The sequence below is a fragment of the Theropithecus gelada genome, chromosome 4 (genome assembly GCF_003255815.1).
Source record: "Theropithecus gelada isolate Dixy chromosome 4, Tgel_1.0, whole genome shotgun sequence".
Lineage (NCBI taxonomy): Eukaryota > Metazoa > Chordata > Mammalia > Primates > Cercopithecidae > Theropithecus > Theropithecus gelada.
The window spans coordinates 84,642,005-84,657,167 of record NC_037671.1 but is presented as its reverse complement, the minus strand read 5'-3'; positions in this window follow the sequence as shown (position 1 = coordinate 84,657,167).

The window sequence follows — 15,163 nt, the reverse complement described above, 5'->3', positions numbered from 1 at the left end:
TTATAGGCATGAGCCACTGCGCCCGGCCACCTACATTGAATTCTGAGTCCAAGAATTCTAAATTGGTACCTGAATCTTTGAGGTCACTATGAAGTTATATAAGTCAAGGTAGAAGGGTAGAACACTTTCTCTTTTTTTTGAGATGGAATCTCTCTGTCATCCAGGCTGGAGTGCAATGGTGCCATCTTGGCTCACTGCAACCTCCCCCTCCCAGGTTCAAGCAATTCTCCCATCTCAGCCTCCCAAGTAGCAGGGATCACAGGCACCTGCCATAATGCTCGGCAAATGTTTTGTATTTTTGTAGAGATGGGGTTTCACCATGTTGGCCAGGCTAGTCTTGAACTCCTGACCTCAGGTGATCCGCCCGACTCGGCCTCCCAAAGTGCTAGGATTACAGGCGTGAGCCACCATGCCCGGCCAGAACACATTTTATTTATTGGTTGGTTAGATTGGTCTACAGTTTTTAAATAGACTTGAGGGTATGTAGGCTTCTGTTTGCACTCTCGCCCCATACTCTCCAAATGTTGGGGGCAAATATGTGGAGTTTCATCCAACTTGGGGAAGAGGCATCTTTTTTGGATAAAGGCACTTTCCACTGCCCCTTCCACTCTTCAAGGCCTGATCTTCACAGTCTCTAACTATATCTGCCTAGAGAGAACACTTATTTCTAATTCACACTAAGGCTCACTGTAGTCTAGTAGAAGACAGAATTTTTTAAAAGTAAAAGTGAACATGAAATAGAAAATATAAAAGAGCTTTGGACATAGTAAAAGTATTCTCATGAAATATAGTTCTTATATACATATACATGAAATGTGTAAGCTGCTGATATTATGAAATATATCTTTTTCTTTTAGTCATGGTCAAAAAAGCGTGAAAGCCTCAGCTCCAGATGGTTTGCAAGGCTGTCCCAATATGATGGTATATTACCTCTCCAATATCACACTTGCAAGAAGTTCTCCTTCCCCAGCCCTGCCTTTTGCCCACTCCGCATTCTGACTACAATGAACTTTTTTCCATTTCTAGAAGCCCCCCATGTTTATCTTACCCCTCTACTTTGACACATGTTGTTCCTTCAGCCTGGATTCCTCTTTCCCTACCTCTTCACCTAGATAATGCCTATTCAGACTTGAGGTCCCAGTACAGCCTTCTCCAACCCTAAGTCTCAGTAAGTCACTCTTCCTAAGGGCTACAAGCATCCTTTCTCCTCTCATTGAACTAATCACCATGTTGTATAACTGCTTAGCTGAGTTTTGGTCTTGTGAGGGAAGTTTTAGTCTTGTGAGTTCATCTGTGTCTCTATTAGTTAGCATAGAATCTGGCATATAGCAATTGCTCAACAAATGTTAAATTATATCAAATTGAAAATATATTTTTTCTATTTTCTATTTAAAGTATGTTACACTGTTATGTATGTATGACCTTGAACTTAAATATTTTCAAGTACTCTGATTATTTTCTTAGGATAGAGCCCTAGAAGCAAAATTATCACTGTGTCCAAGAATATAATAGTTTTAAAGCTTGACATATATTGCCAAATTAATTTCCAAAGGTTTTGATTGTCTTAAACCTGTTTAGAACTAGTGACAGTTTTACAGCATTTAAGCAAACTCATCCACGACTATGCTGTATCTCTCCATTTATATGTCTTACATGTATTTCTCAATATAAGTTTTATAATTTTCCTGATATGTGATCGTCATATCCAAAGGTGCACATGTTTTATATATGTTTGTGTAGGTATATGTGTGTAAATACAAACACACTTATATGTAAAATCATCGCAATTGTGAAACAGAACTCTTTTCCATCATATTTGATTACAAGATATTGCTGGTATATAGAAAAGTTAATAGTGTCATTGATTGCATTTTCTTTCTTTCTTTCTTTCTTTCTTTCTTTCTTTCTTTCTTTCTCTCTTTCTTTCCTTCTTTCTTTCTTTCTTCCTCCCTTCTCCTTCCTTCGTTCCTTCCTTCCCCTTCCTTCCTTCCTTCCTTCCTTCCTTCTTTCTTTTTTTTGACAGAGTCTTGCTGTGTTGCCCAGGTGGGAGTGCAGTGGCTATTCACAGGTGTCATCATAGAACACTGCAGCCTCAAACTCCTGGCTCAAGAGATCCTCCCACGTAGCTGGGACTATAGGCATGCACCACAGTGCCCAGCTCAGTGACTGCTTTCTTATCTGCCTATTTTATTTAACTTTTTTATTAGTTATAAATATATACAACCTTATCATCTGTAAATAATGATACATTTATCTTCTCTTTTTCATAGTTATCCTTATTTGTTTTACATCTTATTTTAATTGCTAGAATTTCCAGAACTTGTTAAATAATGGTAATAAGGGCAGATTATCTTTTGTAGTCCTTACATTAATGGAAACCTAGTATTTCAATGTTAAGTGTGATATTACCTGGATTTCATAAAAGTATTCTTGATGTTTATGTTTCACTCAATTCCTAGTTTATCATTATTAATACTTGTATGAACTGAATGTCTATGTTTCCCCACAATTCATATGTTGAAATCCTAAACCCCAATATGATGGTATTTGGTGGTGGGGCCTTTGTGAGGTAATTAGGATTAGATTAGTTCACGATGGTAGGACCCTCGTGATGAGATTAATGCACTTATCAAAAGAGGAGAAGACACAGGATCTCAATCTCTCTCTGCTTTCCGTCATGTGAGGATACAGTGAAAAGATAGCCATCTACAGACCAGGGAAAAGACCCTCAATGGATCTGCTGGTACCTTGATCTAGAACTGTGACAATAAATGGTTGTTGAACCACCTAGCCCATGGTAATTTGCTATAGGAGCCCAAACTAAGATAAAACTCAAAAGTGGATATTTATTTATATCAAATGCCTTTTCAGCAACTATCTAAATAAATATGTAGTTTCATCTCTTTGACCTTTTAAAATGATGTATTCGATCAAGTGTTACACAATAAATTCTTTTTTTTTTTTTTTTTTTTTTTTTGAGATGCGGTCTTACTCTGTCGCCCAGACTGGAGTGCAATGGCACGATCTCGGCTAACTGCAACCTCCACCTGCCAAGTTCAAGTGATTCTCCTGCCTCGGCCTCCCTAGTAGCTGGGATTACAGGAGCCCACTATCATATCCAGCTTTTTTTTTTTTTTTTTTTGTATTTTTAGTAGAGAATAGAGATTTTGTATTAGACTAGAGGTTTCACCATGTTGACCAGGTTGGCCTCGAATTCCTGACCTCAGGTGATCCGCCCACCTTGGCTTCCCAAAGTGCTGGGATTACAGGTGTGAACAATGCCCAAGCTTTTTTTTTTTTTTTTTAAGATACGATCTCACTCTGTTGTCAAGGCTGGAGTGCAGTGGTGAGATCATAGCTCAGCCTCAAACTGCAGCCTCAAACTCCTGGGCTCAAACCATCTTCCTGCCTCAGTCACCCAAGTAGCAGGTACCAGACACCATAACTGGCTCTTTTAGAACTTTTTTGAAATCAGTTGCAGAATTTAACTTGCAAGTACTTATTTCAGATTTTTTAATTATTCCTTTCTTCTTTCTTTCTTTTCTTTTGTGACAGAGTCTCACTCTGTTGCCCAGGCTGGAGTGCAGTGATGTGATCTCGGCTCACTGCAACCTCTGCCTCCTAGGTTCAAGCAATTCTCCTGCCTCATCCTCCCAAGTAGCTGGGATTACAGGTGCCCGCCACTACGCCTGGCTAATTTTTGTATTGTTAGTAGAGACAGGGTTTCACCATGTTGGCCAGGCTGGTCTCGAACTCCTGACCTCAGGCCATCCACCTGTCTCAGCCTCCCAAAGTGCGGGATTACAGGCATGAACCGCAGCACCTGGAGTTTTTTTGTTTTTGTTTTTTTCGTTTGATGGCGTTTCTTTCTGTTCCCCAGGCAGGAACAGTAGTTCGAACAATTCAGTAGTTTGAACGAAGCTTATTGCAGCTTCCACTCCCCAAGCCCAGGCAATCCTCCCACCTCAGCCTCCCAAGGAGCTGGGACTACAGATGCATGCCACCATGCCTGGCTAATTTTTTATATATTTTTTTTGTAGAGATGGGGTTTCACCATGTTGCCCAGGCTGGTCTTGAACTTATGGGCTCATGTGATCATCCTGCCTCAGCCTCCCAATATGCTGGGATTACAGGAATAAGCCACCATGCCTGACCCTACATTTCTTTTATAATGTCAATTAGTCTAAATTTGGGTGTGTGTGTATGAGTGCTCTCTTGGGTTTTGATATCAGAGTTTATGCTAATTTTATAAAATAAACTGAAAGTTTCCGTCTTTTCTATTCTATGTAACAGTTTATATAACATTGTAATTATGAAAGAATCCATTCTTTGCCAGGCGCAGTGGCTTACACCTGTAATCCCAGCACTTTGGGAGACTGAGGTGGGCGGACCACCTGAGGTCAGGGAGTTCGAGACCAGCCTGACCAACATGGTGAAACCCCGCCTCTACTAAAAGTACAAAAATTAGCCGGGCATGGTGGCGGGCGCCTGTAATCCCAGCTACTCAGGCGGCTGAGGCAGGATAATTGCTTGAACCCAGGAAGCAGAGGTTGCAGTTAGCCGAGATCGCCCCACTGCACTCTGTGTACAGAGTGAGACTCCGTCTCAACAAAAGAAAAAAAAAAAGAAAGAAACAAAGGATCTATTCTTCAAACCATTTAGGCCAAAAACCTTTTAGGAAGTTAATTAGTTAACATCTTTTTCATTTCTTCCATAGTTTTTGGTCTCTGTCTATTTTCTACTTGGGTTAATTTTGACAATGTATTTTTTCTTTTTTTCCTTTTTTTTTGAGACAGAGTTTCGCTGTCGTTCCCCAGGCTGGAGTGCAACGGCGCGATCTTGGCTCCCCGCAACCTCCGCCTCCCAGGTTCAAGCAATTCTCCTGCCTCAGCCTCCCGGGTAGCTGGGATTACAGGCATGCGCCAACACACCCGGCTAATTTTGTATTTTTAGTAGAGACAGGATTTCTCCATATCAGTCAGGCTGGTCTCAAACTCCCTACCTCAGGTGATCCATGCCTTGGCCTCCCAAAGTGCTGGGATTACAGGCGTAAGCCACAACACCCAGACTTTACTTTTTTCCAATTTTTTTTTACATTTTTTCCTCCATTTTTCCGTTTTAGAATTTATTTCATGTTATTTTATAGTTCTTTATTTCTGATTGAAGTGTGATGCTTAGCTCATTTACTTTCATTCTATATTTTTCCAAAGTGGAAACACATAAGATTATAAATTTGTCCCTAAGTGCAGCTTTGACTGCAGCCTATAAATATTACACTGAAATTTGGCTTTGACTTTGGAATTAAGCTAAAATCTGTGGTTACAATATTACACTTCATTTTTAGTCTGTGGAAGACTAAATTATCAAATGCTGACTTCAAAAGAATTCCTGGCATCTGTAAATTTGTGTGGAGCCAATGACTATGTGGTTGGGTAGATTACCACCATCTTTAATCAGAGTAAGTCCAATATTAACACAAATAAGCCCTGTTATTTGGATATGTTTTTAATATCCAAATAAAGGAAAAATGGAAATCATTACAAATATAATATTAATATACTACATTAGCTTTTTTTTTTTTTTTTTTTTTTTGAGATAGGATCTTGCTCTGCTGCCCAGGCTGAGTGCAGTGACATGGACATGATTCACTGCAGCTTTGACCTCCTAGGCTCAAGTGATCCTCCCACCTCAGCCTCGTGAGTAGCTGGGACTATAGGCATGTGCCACCATGTCCAGGTAATTTGTGTGTGTGTGCATGTTTGTTTTTTGTTTTTTTGGTTTTTTTTAGAGATGGGATTTTGCCATGTTGCTCAGGCTGGTCTCCAACTTCTGACCTCAAGCAATTTGCCCACCTTGGCCTCCCAAAGTGCTGGGATTACAGACGTGAGCCACTGTGCCTGGCCTGGAAATTCTTTATATCCTCTAAGAATGATGTTAAAGCAGAATGTCAAATTTGCCACTACCAAACTTTACTAGGTGGAAAAATTCTAAAACAATATGTAAACATCCATGGTAAATGATCTTTAATGCAGATATTATAAAGAGTATGAAAAAAAGGAAAAAACGGTAGAATAGTTAGAAAACAGCCTGCCTTAATTGAAAGCAAACATCTATTTAGTATGGCAAACATGCAGCAGATTCCCGCAGGAGGAATCTAGCAGGTAACAGTGCTGAGAAATTTATGTTCCTATATGATATTCTTAGGCGTTTATAATTTGATGATAGAATTGCAATAATAATTAAATTGTTTTTAGAGATGGAACTCACTCTTTTGCCCAGGCTAGAGTGCAGTTCGAGATCATAGCTCACTGCAGCCTGGAATTTCTGGGCTCCAGAGAGCCTCCTGTCTCAGCCTTCCGAGTGGCTGAGATTACAGGTGCTAGCCACAGTTCCTGGCAATAATTAAAGTTAAAAAAATAAAATATCAGGTTTTATTTTTGTGTTCTAGAAGTTTATTTTATCATTATGATACTCATATTTGGCCTTGGTCTTGTTGAATATTGATTTTAATGCTCAGCTTTTTCTTATTCAGCCCAAATGTTTATTGTAATTCTATTTTGATCTTTAATTTTTTGTTTAATCCAAAATATACTTAGAATAATTTATTTTAATTTTTGTTTTAAAATCAAATTGGGCCGGGCGCGGTGGCTCATGCCTGTAATCCCAGCACTCTCTGAGAGGTCGAGGTGGGCAGGTCATGAGGTCAAGAGATCTAGACCATCCTGGCCAACATGGCGAAACCCCGTCTCTACTAAAAAACACAAAAATTAGTTGGGTAGCCGGGCGTGGTGGCGGGCGCCTGTAGTCCCAGCTGCTCGGGAGGCTGAGGCAGGAGAATGGCGTGAACCTGGGAGGCGGAGCTTGCAGTGAGCCGAAATCGGGCCACTATACTCCAGCTTGGGTGACAGAGCAAGACTCTGTCTCAAAAAAAAAAAAAAAAAAAAATTCCTGGGCATGATGGCATGTGCCTGTAGTCCCAGCTACTTGAAAAGAATCGCTTGAACCTGGGAGGCAGAGGTTGAAGTGAGCCGAGATCCAGTCACTGCACTCCAGCCTGACAACAGAGCAAGACTCTGTCTCAAATAAATAAATAAATAAATAAAATCCAATTAAATATTCTAACTGGGGCATAATTTTTGACTAACCTTTTGTGGTTAATTTGTAGGGGTAGGAAATTGAATTCAGAAGATTTAGGCTATTCAATTTTGCTTTTTAAAATTTGTTGGCTGGGCGCGGTGGTTCACGCCTGTAATCCCAGTACTTTGAGAGGCTGAGGCGGGTGGATAACCTGAGGTAAGGAGTTCAAGACCAGCCTGATTAACATGGTGAAACCCCGTCTCTACTAAAAATACAAAGAATTAGCCGGGCATGGTGGTGGGTGCCTGTAATCCCAGCTGCTCCAGAGGCTGAGGCAGGAAAATCGCTTGAACCTGGGAGGCGGAGGTGGCAGTGAGCCGATATGACGCCATTGCGCTACAGCCTGGGCAACAACAGCAAAACTCCATCTCAAAAAAAAAAATTTGTTGCAGGTTTTTTTGTGACATAGAGCATGATTTTTGTCAGCATTCTGTAAATGCTTGAAAAGTTGTATTCTCTGTAAATACCAAGTTCAACATATATATAAAATACTACTTTAAACTTACTAATAAAATTACTTAATATTATTGTCCTTCTTTATTTATTGTCAGCCTTAGCCTAGGAAAGTGCAGTATTAAAACCTCCTATGGCAATTTTAATTCCTTTTCATGCAGTTTTATTTCTTCCCATCCCTAAGGCTATATTTTCCTTCTGCCCGGTAACTACCCTTTCTATACTCTAACACTTACACCTCTTTTCCAGTTATAGAATGGGTTTTGAGCATTTTTAGACTTTGGGGTTTATATTTGTACTCTTTTCCCTAACCAACATTTACACAAAGTAAATATACACATGACTGAGTCTGTTTAGCAACTGATTTAATATTGTAAAAGTTATATTCTTCATTTATTTATATGCAAATTCCTCTATATAAAATTGCCAACTTAACAATAAATTTAAATAATTGTCAAGATCATGAAAAAGGAGGTGGATGAAAATATGCTTATATAACAGAAATACTCAAAGACTTTTATTATGGAATTGTTTGTAATGGATAAAACAAAAAAGCAAAAACAAACAAAAACCCATCCAAATGCTCACCAGTAATAGGATGGCTATAGAAATTATGAAACTTCTATAAAGTAAAATCTATGCAACTATTGAAAATTGAAGTATATGAAGTATGAAGTATACTGACAAGGGAACATGCCCAAATATACATATTAGGTGAAAAAGCTAGTTATGGTCATAAGATAACATGTATGATATGAAACCGTTCTTGTTAAACATGTGAAAATAATATTAGTATCTAGAGAGAAAAAAACTGAAAGAAATACAGATTATATTTTTATATAGTAGCTCTCTTTGGCAATGAGATTACAGGACATTTTTATTTCTATTTCATATGTTTATATAATGGTTGAATTTTTTACTGAAGCATGTATTATCTTTTATAACAAAAATATTTAAAATAAAAGTAGGACTACAGATATACAAGTTAGTAGTCTGATAAACTATATGATTATCCCTGTCTTCTTGGAGAATTCTGTGATTGAGTTATCTAGGACTTTTATTTCCTCATATGCTTCTTGCTGGCTTTTCATCTCTTCACTAATCTCTATGCAAATACAAGGAGAGAAGAACTAGTCACATTTTGTCAGCTGAGTTGAAAAAATAGACACAATAATGCAATTAATTTATATAAATGGTTAAGTCTCAAGTGACTCTATTCTAATTGGGTCCTTTTGTGCTAGATTAAAAACCTCAATCTAGCCAAATAAAGGGAGGGAGTATTATTTATTTTAAGGAAACATGTTCAGTAGAACTTTCTGCGAAGGTTGGAAAAGTTCTATATTAATGTGTTCATCTCAAGTCACATGTAGCTACTGGGCACTTGACATGTGGCTAGTGTGGCTGAAGAACTGAATTTTAGACTTTATTCTATTTTTTTGTTTGTTTTTTGAGATGGAGTCTCGCTCTGTTGCCCAGGCTGGAGTACAGTGGTGCAATCTTGGCTCCCTGCAAGCTCTGCCTCCTGGGTTCATGCCATTCTCCTGCCTCAGCCTCCCGAATAGCTGAGACTACAGGCACCCACCACCACGACCGACTCATTTTTGTATTTTCAGTAGAGACAGGGTTTTACCGTGTTAGCTAGGATGGTCTCAATCTCCTGACCTTGTGATCCGCCAACCTCGGCCTCCCAAAGAGCTGGGATTACAGGTGTGAGCCACCATACCTGGCCGACTTTATTATAATTAATGTAAGTAGCCACATGTAGCTAGTTGCTATGGTTTTGGACATTTTCATTCTAGTTTAGAAGAAACTGAAGAAACAACAAAATGCAATTAACTTTGTTAAATGTAGTGAAAAGCACATGCAGAAGTGCTGGTAGGTTTCATCTTCATCTTGCTCTACCCTGGTCTGTAGCCTGTTGTTTTATCCAATTGCGAACCGTGGTAACCAACAGTGACCACAGGCCTGCCACCAGCCACAAAATAGCCATCTTATTGAGACAAAAATCTTGTCCTGGAGTGCAGTGGTACAATCTCAGCTCACTGCAGACTTGATCTCCTGGACTCAAGCAGTCCTACCTCAGCCTCCCAAGTAGCTGAGACCACAGGTGTGCACCACTTTGCCCTGTTAGAGATGGGGGTTTCACCATGTTGCCTAGGCTGGTCTTGAACTCCTGGGCTCAAGCAATCTGCCGGCCTCAACTTCCAAAGTCCTGTGATTACAGGTGTGAGCCACAATGCCTGGCCAAGAACAGCCTTCTAGATAGTTCCTTTTCATGGTCTCACTCCAGGAACGAGACATGGCTGGCTTCCAGATTGTCCTGTAAGCTCTCCTCATTCTCCCAGCCTTGTGAAGGGCTGGTTAGTGACATTGCTCATTCTCCAAGTCTCCCTTTTGGATCATTACTTTCTCAGCTTCTCTTATCTCATATAAATTAGTATTCCCGTAATAAAACCTTTATTTCATAATACTCACAGTGGTTTTGCTTCCCTAAAGGTTTCCTCACTGACACACTTGAAATCTCTTACTCTCCCTTCCTCTCCATCAGTGATACAAAGAACCACCCAATTGCTCCCTTACTCCCTACTTTCAGTCCATCATTAAGTCCTTGGCAAACTATATGTGAAAATACACTGTGAATATGGCCACTTCTATTTCCTTCACCACACCTTTAGTCCAAGTAACTGCCACCCCTCATCTGGTTCCACTTCTATCCTCAACCTCCAATAACTATTCAGTTTCTAAAGTTCTAAACACTAATTTTATTTCATCTTATGTTTGTTTGTTTATTTATTTATTTATTTTTTGAGACACAGTTTCACTCTTTTTGCCCAGGCTGGAGTGCAGTGGCACAATCTAGGCTCTCTCGGCTCACTACAACCTCCGCCTCCCTAGCTCAAGTGATTCTCATGCCTCAACCTCCCCTGTAGCTGGGATTACAGGCACACACTACCGTACCCAGCTAATTTTTGTAGTTTTAGTAGAGACAAGGTTTCGCCATGGCTGGTCTTGAACTCCTTGCCTCAAGTGATCCATCTGCCTCGTCCTCCTGAAGTGCTGGGATTATAGGCGTGAGCCACCACACCCTGCCCTAAATACTAATTTTAAACATTTGAAATCTTTCAATGATTTCCTGTGTAATCTGGCTTCCTGCTAACTTCTCCAAATTCATCCTGGGCCCTGCTTATTTATAGTTTCTGCTGTCTTATAACTTAGTTTGACATGACCTCTTATAGCCCCAGCTCTAACTCCCTCCTCATGACACTGATTCTACCTTTGGTTTTTTTTTTTCTATAGGAATCTTCTGGTTCCAGACGCTGGTCCAATTAGTTGTGGCAAGGCAAGGATGAGTGGGTGTTGCAGAGTAAGACAGCCTAGGCTGCTCCCTTAGCAGGAGCTTTGGGTGGAGTCACCCTGGAAAAGAGCTTTCAGATACACCATGATGGACATGTTCGGTGAAAACAACTATCACAATAGTTTTCTTTTTTTGTGCAATGAATCATCTTGAAATCTGAACAACCAAAGAGTGCTCTTATTCTGGAACTCCATTTAGATTAGGATGGGAATACCTGGATAAAAAACCATTGTTTGGGTTTACGTTTACATTACCCCTGTCTTTTTTGTAGTTACTGGTATATACTCTGTGGCTTCTGGTAATTTAATCCATTACCTTCTATCATAAAAGTTAAAAGCCAAAAAGCTGAAATGACACTGAGTTTCTAACCTTTAAAAAAAAAAAAAAAAAAAAAAGGTTGGGCGCGGTGGCTCACGCCTGTAATCCCAGCACTTTGGGAGGCCGAGACAGGTGGATCACAAGGTCAGGAGATTGAGACCATCCTGGCCAACATGGTGAAACCCCATCTCTACTAAAAATACAAAAATTAGCTGGGCCTGGTGGCGAACGCTTGTAGTCCCAGCTACTCGGGAGGCTGAGGCAGGAGAATGGCGTGAACCCGGGAGGCAGAGCTTGCAGTGAGCCGAGATCGCACCACTGCACTCCAGCCTGGGCGACAGAGTGAGACTCTGTCTCAAAAAAAAAAAAAAAAAAAGATAAAACCAATGCAAAGAATGTTTAACATTTCTAGTATATTTAAAACATCAGCCTTCTTTTAATGAATAAACAATTATTTTAGCTCACTGTTAGATTTACAGAAAAATAAGAAGGTACAGAATTTCTGGTTTTTTTTTTTTTTTTTTTTTTTTTGAGACAGAGTCTCACTCTGTCGCCCAGGTTGGAGTGCTGTGGCCGGATCTCAGCTCACTGCAAGCTCCGCCTCCCGGGTTTGCGCCATTCTCCTGCCTCAGCCTCCCGAGTAGCTGGGACTACAGGAGCCCGCCACCTCGCCCGGCTTATTTTTTTGTATTTTTAGTAGAGACGGGGTTTCACCGTGTTAGCCAGGATGGTCTCGATCTCCTGACCTCGTGATCCGCCCGTCTCGGCCTCCCAAAGTGCTGGGATTACAGGCTTGAGCCACCGCGCCCGGCCCAGAATTTCTGTTTACCCTCTCACCAACACCTCCTCCACCCTCTAGTTTCCTCTATTATTAACATATTGCATTAGTCCTGTATATTTCTTCATTTGTTACAATTGACAAATGAATACTAATACATTATTATTAACTAAAGTCTATAGTTTACATTAAGGTTCACTATTTGTTTTACATTTTATGAGTTTTGACAAATATATAATGACATGTCTTCATCATTACAGCATCAGAATAATTTCACAACTGTAAAAAATCCCATGTTCAATGTATTCATTTCTCCTTCCCTTCTCCTGAGCCCCTGGCAACCACTGATTTTTTTTTTTTTTTTTTTTTTTCTGAGACAGAGTCTCACTCTGTTGCCCAGGCTGGAGTGCAGTGGCACGATCTCGGCTAATGGCAAGCTTGGCCTCCTGGGTTCATGCCATTCTCCTGCCTCAGTCTCCCGAGTAGCAGGCACTACAGATGCCAGTCACCATGCCCAGCTAATTTTTTGTATTTTTTAGTAGAGATGGGGTTTCACTGCGTTAGCCAGGATGGTCTCGATCTCCTGCCCTCGTGATTCCCACGCCTCGGCCTCCCAAAGTGCTAGGATTACAGGCATAAGCCACTGTGTCTGGCCTAACTACTGATTTTTTTACTGTCTCTATAGTTTTGTCTTTTCCAGAATGTCATATAATTGTAATCATAGAGTATATAGCCTTTTCTGATTGGCTTCTATCACTTAGCAATAAGTACTTAAGATTCCTCCATGTTTTTTTGTGGTTTTATATGTTATTTCTTTAGAGTGCCAAATAATATTCCATCCTGTATGTATCACAGTTTGTTTATTCATTCACCTATTGAAGGACATCTTGGTTGCTTCCAATTTTTGGCAACTGTGAATAAAGCTACTGTAAACATTGGTGTGCAGGTTTTGGGGTAGACATGTTTTTAACACATTCGAGTAAATACCAGAGTGTGATTGCTGGATTGTATGATAACAGTATGTTTAGTTTTGCAAGAAGCTGCCAAACTGTCTTCCAAAGTGACTGTACCATTTTGCATTCCCACCGGCAATGAATGTAAGTTCCTGTTGCTCCACATCCTCATCAGCATTTAGTGTTATCAGTGGTTTGGATTTTGGCCATTCTAATAGGTATATAATACTATCTCACTGGTTTTTTTAAAAATTGATATATGATGTTTGTACATATTTATAGGGTACATGTGGTATTTTGATACATGCTACAATGTGTAATGGTCAACTCAGGGTATTTAGGATATCCATCACCTTGAACATTTATCATTTATTTGTGTTGGGGACATTTCAAATCTAGTAATTTTGAAATATACAATATATTGTTAACTATAGTCACCCTCCTGTGCTATCAAACCCTAGAATTTATTCCTTCTATCTAACTGTATGTTTGTACCAATTAACCAACCTCTCTTCAACACGCCTCCCTCCCCTCAGACTCTGGTAACTATTACTCTGTTCTCTACCTTCAAGAGATGAACTTTTTAAACTCCCACATGTGAATGAGAACATGTGATATTTGTCTTTCTGTGCCTGGCTTATTTCATTTAGCATAATGGTCTCCAGATTCCATTTATCTTGCTGCAAATGACAGAATTTCATTCTTTTTTTTATGTCTGAGTAATATTCCATTGTGTATGTATACCACATTTTCTGTTATCCATTCATCCACTGATAAACACTTGGGTTAATTTCATATCTTGGCTATTTTCTGTTTTAATTTGCAAGTCCCTGATGACATATGATATTCAGCATGTTTTCACATGCTTATTTGCCATTCGTACATCCCCTTTGGTGGGCTATCTGTTCACATTTTTTGCTCATTAAATTTTGTTGTTGTTGTTGTTGCCAGGTGTAGTGGCTCATGCCCATAATCCCAGCATTTTGGGAGGCCGAGGCGGGTGGATCACTGAGGTCGGGAGTTCTAGACCAGCCTGTCCAAAATGGTGAAACTCTGTCCCTACTAAAAACACAAAAATTAGCCAGACCTGGTGGCAGAAGCCTGTAATACCAGCTACTCGGGAGGCTGAGGCATGAGACTTGCTTGAACCCAGGAGGTGGAGGTTGCAGTGAGCCAAGATTGTGCCACTGCACGCCAGCTTGGGCAACAGAGCAGACTTTCTCAAAAAAAACCAAAAAACAAAAAAATTTTTTTTTGTTTTTTATTTGCCTAACACTTGATATCAACATTTTTGCCAATTTTTAAATTAGGTTGTGTGTTTTCTTATTATTGAGTTTTAAGAATTATTTGTGGCCGGGCCCGGTGGCTCACGCCTGTAATCCCAGCACTTTGGGAGGCCAAGACGGGCGGATCACGAGGTCAGGAGATCGAGACCATCCTGGCTAACACGGTGAAACCCCGTCTCTACTAAACAAATACAAAAATTAGCCGGGCGCGGCGGCGGGCGCCTGTAGTCCCAGCTACAAGGGAGGCTGAGGCAGGAGAATGGCTTGAACCTGGGAGGCGGAGCTTGCAGTGAGTGGAGATGGCGCCACTGCACTCCAGCCTGGGCGACAGAGAGAGACTCCGTCTCAACAACAACAACAAAAAGAATTATTTGTATATTTTATTGTATAACACTCTTTTATCAGATATGTGTTTTGCAAAGACTTTTTTTTCCCCTAGTCTGTGGCTTTTCATTCTCTAGACAGTGTCTTTCTTGGAACAAAAGTCTTTAATTTTTGATTGGGCAGGCTTTTTATTACTATGAAAATAAGATGTGAGAGATAGTGTGGCCCGGTGCGGTGGCTAAGGTCTGTAATCTCACCACTTTGGGAAGCCGAGACGGGTGGATCATGAGGTCGAGAGATCGAGACCATCCTGGCTAACACGGTGAAACTCCATCTCTACTAAAAATACAGAAAAATTAGCCGGGCGTGGTGGCGGGCGCCTGTAGTCCCAGCTACTGGGTGGGTGGGTGGGGGGGTGGTGGCTGTGGCAGGAGAATGGCGTGAACCCGGGAGGCGGAGCTTGCAGTGAGCGGAGATTGCGCCACTGCACTCCAGCCTGGGCGACAGAGCGAGACTCTTGTCTCAAAAAAAAAAAAAAAAAAAAAAAAAAAAAAAAAAA